This window comes from Athene noctua, chromosome 4, assembly GCF_965140245.1.
Source record: "Athene noctua chromosome 4, bAthNoc1.hap1.1, whole genome shotgun sequence".
Lineage (NCBI taxonomy): Eukaryota > Metazoa > Chordata > Aves > Strigiformes > Strigidae > Athene > Athene noctua.
Window position 1 is genome coordinate 60825571 of NC_134040.1, and position 11436 is coordinate 60837006.

The following is an 11436-nucleotide window of genomic DNA, read 5'->3' on the forward strand; positions in this document are numbered from 1 at the left end:
CGCCGGGCGGGGAGAGGAGGGGAGGGGAGGAGCGGCGAGAGGCCTCTCGCCGCTCCTCCCCTCCCCTCCTCTCCCCGCCCGGCGGCACCTCCGCGCAGACGCGGGGAAGGGGAGGCTGGAACCTCAGGTGCCCTTCAGGCCTCGTAATTTCCCCCAGAGGGCAAGGATAGCGGCGGCCTGGCGAGCGGCAGAGGTAAGGAGCGGGCTGTGTGTGTATATATAATTATATATATATATATATATATGTAAACCAGGCTCCTAAATCTTGCCTACGTTTCCATAAGCAGGGCAGAAGAGAGGTCGTTGCCTTCGCTCCCCGTGTTTTTCATCGCTCAGGCCGTGTCCCAGATTTTTCAAGCGGATCTGCTTTAGGCAGCGTTGTCTGTGGGGCTGTGTGGTCTGTAATCTTTTGGCTCTGTTTTTAGCTCTCATTTGGGGGGCGGGAAAAAGTATCACAAATTCAGTGTTTAGTAAGGCAGTAACTAAAATTAGAAAAATAAGCTGCACGCAGTCATGGTGGCATTATCACAGGAAGGATGCTGTTCGTCTTCCTGCAAAGAGAAAGACAGTAAATTGACATTTAACAGCTGATAGAAATTATTTTACTAAAATAATACCCACAAAATTTGCTCCGAGAATAAATAGTTATGCCTGTCTTTCCCTTCCATCACAATAAGAAGAGTTTGAAGCCAATTCACATTCTTTTTCTACAGGCAAACGGGGTTATCCCATTTTAACATTGATGGTAAAATTCTAAAGGAGTAGGAAAGGCACACAGTATTGCAACAGTGCAAATTAAATATCTGTTCTTTATATCATACCAGTGAGCTGTTATAAAGCTGATTAATACATACATTATATTTCTCCCATTTACATGGGTTCATCTCGAAGAAGGTACTACTTGTGCCTATAAAGCTAACTGGGCTTATGTTTTCCGAGTATCGCTGTCAGAGCTGTTGACAATAAAGACTAAAACATCTCTAACATTTTATCACTGCAAGACACTTTCTATTGGTTCTGAAGTCAAGAGAAAGTTGCTTTTACAAAGAACATGGAGAGATGCCGAATGAGTAGGAGAATAGCTGCAAAAGACTAAAGGGTACATGTTTGGCCAGATCCAGCCATTAGTGCTGGGATCCCACTCCTTGTTTAACTCTGAGTTGTCTTCCCACTAGCTGTCGAGCACAGCCTGTGATTTCAGTCAAAACTTCGCAGGATCAGTGTCTTTCTTCCTGCTTCAGTGTCGTTGACTTCAGTAAAACTACCCCAATCCTTATTCTGATCTTAGTACACAAAATATTCTCTTCAATTTCCGGGCATCCAGGTGACCCCCTAGGAAGTGTGATTCAAAATCCAAACTATAATCTCTGGATTTTCTGCAGTTGTATTCTATCCACTGTGGTCTTCTGGCCCCATCCTTAATAAAAATAAAAGTATGTATTTCCTAGGCTTAGAGGTTAAGTGGAAATTTCTGCTTACTAACTTCAGAACAGAAAAACATACATCCTATTCCTTTGTCAGAATAAGTGTATTCATATAAACATACTCGCTATTATGACAGTGTAATTGGTAAAAAGTGACTAAGTAGCCCAGCTGATTAGGGGACCAAGGTGACAGATAACAAAGTAGCTGATCCTGGTTTGTTGTGTGATAAACACTTTCATTAGCATGGTCAAAGAGCCAAGGGAATTTGATGCCATGCTATTACTGAAGTGTAACTGCGGGTGGACACCTGTCTTTCTGACAGTTCTCACCTTCATTTCTCTAGTATGAATAATACTTGTATCTGCCTATTGTTTGTAGAAAAAGAATATTGTGAGAGTGAATTAGGAAATGCTTCTAGGATACTTGTAAAATACAAAGGTTGCAATTATTATTTTCTTCAACGGGTGAAAACAGCTACTTATTGATTCATGCAGCTCATGCTGTGACAGCATTTAGGTCCAAATTCTGAAGACAGGCAACCAATTACCAACCAACATCATGAAATACCTTTAAAGGACATATTCACAAATTGTGATTTTATATATTCCAGATCCAAGTCATTATTAAGTCTTGGTTTAACCTTCTTAAAGCAAAATGTTACTGAATGGGCAGAATCACTCTTAAATGATCCATGTTTCTAGCAGGTATTGTCTTGTGTACAGCCCATGAAAAATCTGCTCCTTTTCCAAGTAACCAACAAATCAAGCTGTCAAGCAACACAAGACAGGTACCTTCATATGCTTTAGTTGCTGCTTTGTGCCATTTAAAGAAGCCTAAGGACTTGTAGACATCATTTACCTGGTTAAGCAGGGTTTACAAGTACTTGGTGTCACTGACGTGGTATAAAAAACCTGAAGCATACTGGTTGATCTAGTCCACTCTCTCCTGCTCCGATGTCACCATCTGCTTCTTGATGAGATTTCAGTATAATCATTATTAATAATTTAGGGTACTTTACTAAACTTTGTTAGTATTTAATTCACATTTAATTTCATGTCTGAGCATAAGCTTACCATTTACTTCTATTGTGTCTTTCAGTATCCTTACTGGGACAATGTCGGTATATGTTTGTGCTCATTTTATAGTGGTTGACAATGATGCAGGTTAGGAAAAAAGAGGACTCCCATTCTAACTAGTAGACAGGTTTCATTCTGTTAAGTTTCATTTATTTGCTGCATTTCTGAAGTGCAGAGTAAGAGCATGCTGTTTCCCTGCTTACTTGAAGAAGCAAGTATGCATAGCAATTGAACACTTTAAAAATATATGTAATTTAAAGAACAGTGAGCCCCCTAATTGAGGAATTAACAAACTTGCTTACTTGTCCTCCTCAGTGTTTGAAAAGAACACAGACTACATTCGTGGATCAGCCAGGAATTACAAACTGAAAGATTTGACCTAAGATTTTTTTGTTGTTGCTGTTGCGATGGCTTTTACTTTTAAACAGCCCTGTATTATCATCCCCATAGTAAAAATTATGTGGATTCTCTTGTATTTCAGTGCTTTTGTTTTCCAATTTGGCTTTGATTTTCTGATTTGATAAGTGAACCTATTCACGCCTCCTGGAGGTCCATCCACTGCCATTTCCCATTATCTGGTGGCACACTCATCCTTACCAGGGAAGTTTACTGACCTTTGCTGTGACCTTCCCTGAGTAGAGCTCTTCTGTCTCTGTCAGGCTTTTCATGTCACTGTCTAGCTGCCTGTCCCCTTGTGTCACAGACAAACACACACAGAAGCACATGAGTCAGAAATTTTATAGCCCATTCATGATCCTTGATTTATGCCAGTGTTGTATTCCTGCTGTCCTCCCAACTTCTCCAGCGCGGTGCAAGGCTGGGAGTGCGTGAGGTGAGCAGGCAAGGGCAGAAGGAGAGGTCAGCAATGTCTCATGGGTCAGATCGCTGCTGCAAAAAGCCTAGAGCAGCTGGCAGCTAAGACAGCTGCTGGTTAGGAAGAAAATGGCCACTGAATTTGACATTACTTAATTAAGAGCGTGCCTTAGCTCGTGTTCCCCCTCCTCACTTTGCTTCTGTAGGTTGCAGTAGTGGGGGTTGGGCAATCGCACTTTCCCAGTGAAGCTCTTGGGTATAGTAGCTGTCTTCTGTTCGGGCTCATTGAAGACACAATTAAATGCCGCTTTGTCTAGCGATAGCTGAAACAATGCAAAAATACCACCCAGGAGCTAGACCACATGCAAATGTGCACTATTATGCCTTGGCCAGATGGTGCAGGCACTTACTGAGATTCTCCTACCAAATGCAACAGTTATGTAGGTTGTGTGTGTCTGTACATGCACGTAAAAAAGAGAAATGGCAAAAACATCACAAGTGCACACAAAGACAAATGTCTCAAAGATGGCCACAAAAAAATATATAGCGTGATTTTTAAAAAATAACAGCAAAAGAGAGCCTTTGTAAGAAACAGTATCCAGAAGAAAAGACAAACCTGTGGTCAAAGCAAAATAGCCTTATTATGGTCAGAGAGAAAAAAAGACTTTATAAACATCCTCTGCTAATGAACAGAGTTGCATTAAAAAAATGCCTGTCTCTGTTTTTACTCTTTAAAGAAAAATGATATGAGATTTCAAAGTCAGGCTAATTCTGGAAATCAAAAGAGTTTGCAATATATTGTAAGCCCCTGCATCGCTCTTATTCCTTCCATTGGTGGAGAAACAAAGCAAACTACTGAAAGGCCCACTACAGCCACAGTGCAGACTGGAGCAGGCTTACTCAAAGCTAATTCAAAACGTGCTTTCTCTGTTTTTTTTGTTGTTGTTGTTTAAAAAACCAACAAAATCAAACTATGATCAGATTTTTAATCACATAGAACCCAGTGATTCTAGAAGTGTTATATCACGGATGTGAGTGATCTACTCCATTTCCAGTCAAATCAGTAAGACACAGGTGTGCAGAGCAATTAGTGCTTATACTTGCACACCCCTGACTTTGATGTCATACTTTGCAGAACAAAATAGATGTTCTTAACAACTATTTAGATTCACACTGAAGACTGGTAGAGCCCTAAAGTGTGTGAGAATTACTGAAGAAGAGATATTCAATGTTCTTTCCTCTACTAACTTCAAAAGGTGTGATTTTCTGGATGTATCTGTGATACCTCTTTGCCTTCTATCTTAATTTTCCTTTTATCACTTGCAAGGCAGCCACATCACTTGTGAGGATCTTGTTTATGTGTGTCAGTGACTTGAAGATTACAGTAGCTCATAATCCTCTCACTGCTATTATAAATTGTTGGATAACTTCTGATGTCACCTTTAGAGGCTTTGTGCCTCTGTAATTCAATAAATCAAAGAAAAACACGTACCAAATTACAACACATGCTTACTTCCTATTTGCATTGTAATAAGGTAGGCCGTGTTCTGAACTCAGATGTACTATATTCATCTGTCTTATTAAACATGTTAGTAAGCATACCTGACATATAGATTACTTCATGCTGTTAGCTCTGTATTGCATAAGAAAAATGAAATAACCAAATGCTGTATGACATGCAGCATCATTTGGTGGTTAACACTCATTCACAGTTCTTCTCAGTAAAATGACATTCAAAACTATAAAATACAGGTCTGTAAACTTGGTTCACTGAGAATAAAATTACAAAGTTAAACCCAGAAGAAGCTGAAGATAAAATGATCAGAGAGGAAGAGGATCCTGGATGGATTACCTTTATTTACGTTAAGAGACTTAAAGGCAGGATTAAAATAGGCAGTCAGTAAGTGTGTATGGTTGCCAGACAGGTAAAATGGAATATCAGATTCATCTGGCAACACATTAGGGAAATAAATAGGAAGACATTAATTACTGTATTCACGTTAAACAGTCTGTAAAGAATTACTAGGAACCAAAGTTTATAAAATAGATAAAATGAAGACTATGTCACTGGACAAAAAATAATGCTTCTGCATGTATTGACATACTTGCTGAATGTACAGATTTAATACATTATGTATTTGCCATCGTAACATGGTTTAACATTATACATCATAGGGAGAAATATTTTCTTTCTTAATTTCTCTTTTACCAGTGGAAGGATATGTCTCATTTTATTTTGAAAACTTTTTTTGTATTTATTGTATGAAACAGTATTATAAAAGGTTAAGAACTTAAATACATTTTTGTCATGTTTTCCTTTAGAGATGTCAGGTGCCAGATAAAATATTACTTTATTGAACCCTCTGCCTTTGTTAAATAAAAATCAAATCATAACACTAAGATGAATTCCATGGCAGAAAAAATACAGCAGAAAATGTACCGTTACAATACATTTTCACTATAACCGATGGCCATTCAGTGATCTACAAACATATAGTAGAAGGCAGCTTTACTCCATCTCATAGTAGTAAAGAAACAACAAATATGATACCCTGCGCTACCCTATTGGCTCAGAGACTATGACCAGTCTTCAGGATTGTGTACTGATACTGCCAGTAACAGATACCTTTTATTAAAACATTCACATATCCATCTCCTGTCTGCAGCTCTATAAAAATCTTGAAGTCCTGAAGGGAAGCCCTTTTCTTGAGTACCATAAGCCCTTCCTGGTACTTTTTCTGCAGGCACAGTGTATCTGTGGATGTGGATTTACTTGCACCTCTGTATCTTCCAGGAAGTCTGATAGTAGCACAGCCCCTGTAGGAGTTACTGAGCCAGGCAACATTTTAGTCAGTGTTGACCGGATTTCAGAGTGACTGGAAGTTCACCTCCTCTTAAAACCATTTTGGTTTTGGAAAAACTGCTCTTTAAATCAAATCCAGTTGACAAACTTCTTAGAAATCAGATAGTATCTGCACAGATATGTCAAGCCTAAAGAAGGAGATTTTAGAGGAATACAAATAATTACTGTCTTGTTCCATAATTAACCAACCAATATTGGGTCTGATTTACTAATAGTGAAATTCCATGGAGGATCAAGTAGATCAGCAAGGGCAGAAAATACAGCAGGAACAGGAGGCTACGTTGCTCGTATGTAGAATGTACAATCGTTACACCTAGATGTAACGCAGAGACTGACTTTTTAGGCATTTTCAGCGTCTCTTCCATGGAACAGCTTGTTAGAAAGCCCACAAGAAGATAGACAGCTTTTGACTTCACCCTGAGTGGCATTCAGGATCTGGTTTGAAATCTCGTATTTGAAGAGCCATTCTGTGACAACTGCCTTATCATACTTTGATGCAGTATCATTACAGGAACAGCAGCAGCCAAAACATTCAGCAAATTTGTCCTCGGTTTCAAAAGAAGACCTATGTAAAAATAAGAGATTTTGTTAAAAAGTAACTTTAAAAGTGCAGCTAAATTAAATTCTTAGAGGCAGCAAGGAAGCCGTTTTAAGATGCACATTTTAGAAATTTCAGGTCTGTACACACTTGGATTATTAAGGAAAGCTTGAGAATGAGCAAAAGGGAGGGACCACAGGTATACAACAGGCTAAAGGAGGCTATTAGAAACAAGAAGCTTTCTTTAAAACAAGATGAAGTAATACTGAAATGAAAAAAGTAGAAAAAACCTACATATTCCTGCAGATTAAATGTAAGAAAACAGATTGGGTCCCTCCTCAAAGGAATCAAAGCTAATAATAAATCTTTCTTCAATCCTTAGGAAAAGGAAGCCTTTTAGAAGTCTGCTGGACTAATTGATAACCATGGTATTATCAGGAGTACTCAAAGAAAACAAGGCTGTTGCAGAGAAGTTCATAAACTATTTGAGCTGGTGTTCACCAGTAGATATCCTGGAAATGGAAGGGATTTTGAAGAGAGAATGGATGAAACTGATAAAATGACAGTAAGAAACCACTAGGACCAGATGGAAATTGCTAACAGGTGTGAATAACTACAGTTTTTAAAGTGTACCCATACCTGGTGTCTACAGGATGTGATGTCAGTTGTTAAGAATAATTCCATGGAAGACAGTGTGCCTAATGGGCTGGGGCAGGAAGTCTGCTCTCTCTCCCTTGCAAATTAGTAGAAAGTATGGTGGGCAATAGAACTAGTGGACACCTGAATAAATATGATCTACTTGGAAGAGTCAACACGTCATTTGAAGAGGAAAATTCTTCCTTACTGTAGTGATTTGAGCCCAGAGGGCAACTGAGCACCATGCAGCCCCTTGCTTACCCCTTCCCCATCAGGAATGGGAAGGAGAAAATAAAGCCAAAGGCTCAGGAATCAAGATAAGGATGGGGAGGGATGACTCACCCATTACAGTCATGGGCAAAACCAGACTCATGAGGAGAAGAAAAAGAACATCAGTTTAATTTGAACACTATCAACAACAACATTTAACAGAGTAGGACAGTGAAAAACATTACCACATCTTAAAAACACCTTCCTCCACCCCTCCCTTCTTCCCTGGCTCAGCTTGCTCACAATTTTTCTACCTCTCCCCTCCAACGGTGTAGGGGACAGGGGACAGCGGGGGGGTGGTGAGTCCCACCCATCCTTCCTCCTCAAGGGGAGGACTCCTCACACTCTTCCTCTGCTTCAGCATGGGGTCCCTCTCATGGGACACAGTCCTCCACAAACTTTCTCAGGCGTGAGTCCTTCCCACAGGCAGCAGCTCTTCCCAAGCTGCTCTGGCATTGGTCAGTCCTGCATGTTACAGTCTTCCCAGTGCAGAACTACAACAGTGGGGGCTTCTTCCCCCAGAGTCCCAGCCTTCTTCAGGCACAGCCACCTGCTCCGGTGTGGGGTCCTCCACGGGCTGCAGGTTGACATCTGCTCCACTGGTGACCTCCATAGGCAGCAGCGTGGGAGGCCCTGCCCTCTCACCCATGGGTGCAGGGGGGTCTCTGCTCCTGCTCACCTCCCCCTCTTCCTCCTTTTTTCTTCCACTGACCTCGGTGTTTGCAGAGGTGTCCTCATAACTCCATCTCCTCCTCCCAGGTTCCCCTTCTTAAATACATTATCACAGATGCACAGCCACCATCACTATTTGGCTGCGCCTTGGCGCAGAGGTGGGTCTGACTTGGAGCTGGGGGACCTTTGAGAAGCTTCGCACAGGGGCCACCACTGTAGCCCCCTCTCACACTACCAAAACCCCCTGCCACACACACAGACCCAGCACACTTACGAATGTACTCAGTTCCCTGGAAAGTCAACCTACATGTGGAGAAAAATGGCTTTATATAGTCTTAATTGCATTTTCAAGGGCTAACTCATCTGCTTGGGGCAGATAAGGGAATGCATAGCTATCTGAAGTATTTGGAATATTTATCTCCAATCACATGTTTCTCCCCTAAACAGCTGTTTCTCTCACCTCTTCCCAACACCTTCCTTAGATACCTGGTTCCCTTAAAACTTAGTGCTGAATAAGGTGCATCTCAGTCCCTCTGTCACCTCCCTTAACTTCCTCTGTTCTCAGGAATGTAACTTCTTACTTCCTTTCTGTCATGAGATGAGCAATACTGTCCTGACTCTGGAAAGTCATTTCAAGGGAGAGAGCTTTAAAAGGTAGATTTCTGGGGGGAATTGAGAGAATTTTAACCACTGTAATTACAAACCCTCTGTTCCTCATGCTGTGCCTCCAGTTCTAGGTCACCCTGAAGAGTGGATACTGTGTCAACGTGCAGGAATGAACCTGCTCTCAAAGCCTAAAAACACCCTCCTTGCTAATGAACTCTTTAGCAGGTAAAGCAGAATGGATGCATGTGCAGATCTTCTACCAGGCTTTTCTCTGAAAGGAACATTTCAGAAGGAAAATTAAATACTTCTCTCCGGATGCTAACAGGAATTCTGCACCGCTACAGCCTTTTCTCATGGAACCAACTTAGAGCTCAAACATACTGTTAACCATCTTGTACTGCTGTATTTCTACTGTTAATCAGGTGTCATTTTTGCTCATAAACAGCAGTCTAAAATATCAGCTCTGCTATACTGCTTAAAGATCTTACTTGTTAAAATAGCCCAATTTAATTTTTAGACCCTTTTTGGAAATTAGGAGTGCTGTGGCAATTCAGATATCCTTTACAGCCTTCCGGTCTCCTGTGGAACCATCAAAAATCCCAGCTGTGGTAGGCCTCATTTTGTGCTTGATTTCTGGAGGACTGCACCCTGCTATTTGCACAAAGCAAATCAATAGTTTTCTTTTATAGTGGCTGGAATAAATTTCTTAGAACTTCTAATTCATTTAGTCAAGGGCCAAGGGCTGGGGAAAATGTCACTGCTGCAACCCCTGTAGCTATTATGGTCAGAAATACAGTTCTAACTGGTGGTGGAAAGAGACTGAGACAGCTAAAACTGGAACAAAACATTAGCAGTGTCCAGTGTTAAGGCCTCTTCGTTTTAAATTAACAGCCCATCTATCTCTGTCATCTTCTCTCTTTGAGAGGGCTGCACCTTTCAAGATTCTGTATTTTGAGATGCTATCTTCTAAGCAAATAGGGGCATGATGGCTCTCCTGGAAACACAGCTTTTTAGCTATGTAAAAAAAGCTATGTAAACTAGCTTTAGAGTTGTTACTGACACACAAATGCTGAATGTAAGCCTGCCTCTACTTTCAGACACATCCTGACCAAGGGAAGAAGACACATCCACATGGCAGTTCATGTGCAGGCATGACAGCAGATAAAACCCAAAATATTCCGTGGCCCACCAAGCAGTAGACATTTGGCTAGAGGACGTTTTGCCCAGGTGAGCCTCGCAGTGGCTTAAACTGCCAGATGGGTTTAGGAATAGGGTCCCATGTGCTCAGGAGGGTGGGAACTGACAGCGCCTGGAGCTGTCCTTGAGAGATGCAGTGCCCATGCTGCCCTTGTACAGGCATGTCCTGAGAGCTAAGTACAATTCTTGACGCTCTGAATTGGGGAGAATCTGGTTTGTGCCAGAGAGACATGCCTAACACTTGTGAATTTCTGTGCCTGTTTGCCAACAGCCGAAGCACTCACCTGATAGTGTTGTATGCCTGTGCCTGCCCAGCCTGCGCTCCCTGGCTGTGCTGTGTTTCCGTGCTGAGTATTACTTTCTTCTGCTCCCCGTGGTATAAGAAGGAAATGGGGGCCCATGAGCCAAGAGGGATCTGCAGCACACTTTCACCAAGCTCCTGATGTAGACAACTGGACCAGCTGTCCAGGTCTTGGCAATTTGCTCACAACATTCAAAGCTTCAGCACCCCTCATCGTCAAACCTGTCTAACCTTCCTTGGCCAGAGAGCACCTCTCCCTTCCCTTCTCCACACACCTCAAACGAGCTCTACTGACAGCCCTGAGGAGTTGGACATAGGGGCTGAGGGTAGTGGGGTTTCCCTGTTTGCATTCTTTCACAAGAAAAAGGTCTTAGATGGGCTGGGGTCTACCTCTGCTGACAGACACCTTCCTGCAGAGTTGGGAGAGTGAGGGGAGTCACAGAATTGTCTTAAGTTGGAAAAGACCTTGAAGATCATCCAGTCCAACCATTAACCTAACACTGACAGTTCCCAACTCCACCATATCCCTCAGCGCTATGTCGACCCGACTCTTAAACACCTCCAGGGATGGGGACTCCACCACCGCCCTGCGCAGACCAAGAGATGGGAAGTGCTTTTCACTTCTCTCTTATCCTACAAAGTGCCTTGTCCCTGTGCAGGGAAGACATCCCACCTCTGGGCTTCGTTCACGGCTGCCCCATACGTGCCTGACACAGAGCCTGACCGCAGCCGGGCGCCGGCAGCCTCACGCTTTGGATGAGCTGGTGTTCCCGACGCCAAGCTGCAGCTGCCTCCTGGCCGTCAGGTTTGAGAAGCAGCTGTTTTTTCTGTTGCTGCCTTTCTTTGCCTGGTGAGGCTCGGTCACCAGCCATGTCGCAGTCCAGTCCGAGTACTAAGTCAATTAAATGTGGAATCGGCAAAAGGTCAAGTTAAATGAAACAAATAAAGCACACGGTCTCAAACACCGGACTCGTCTGCAGTGAGCGTCAGCCGCCATGCGTTTAACTCGGTGCTCGGGCGCCGGTAGCTTTTCCCCGGG

The 11436-nt window shown here is 42.4% G+C and overlaps 1 long non-coding RNA gene across 2 annotated transcripts; it reads left to right on the forward strand.

Annotated features, from left to right (window-relative positions):
- Nucleotides 1–63: 63 nt before the first annotated feature.
- Nucleotides 64–11345, forward strand: LOC141960306 (uncharacterized). 2 transcript variants are annotated; one of them, XR_012633601.1, is made up of 4 exons: nt 64–193; nt 7098–7318; nt 9025–10126; nt 10368–11345. It is a non-coding gene; the product is annotated as an uncharacterized LOC141960306 (long non-coding RNA). The 2 variants fall into 2 exon arrangements; XR_012633602.1 differs by having other exon boundaries at nt 9025–9507; nt 9997–11345.
- Nucleotides 11346–11436: the final 91 nt, after the last annotated feature.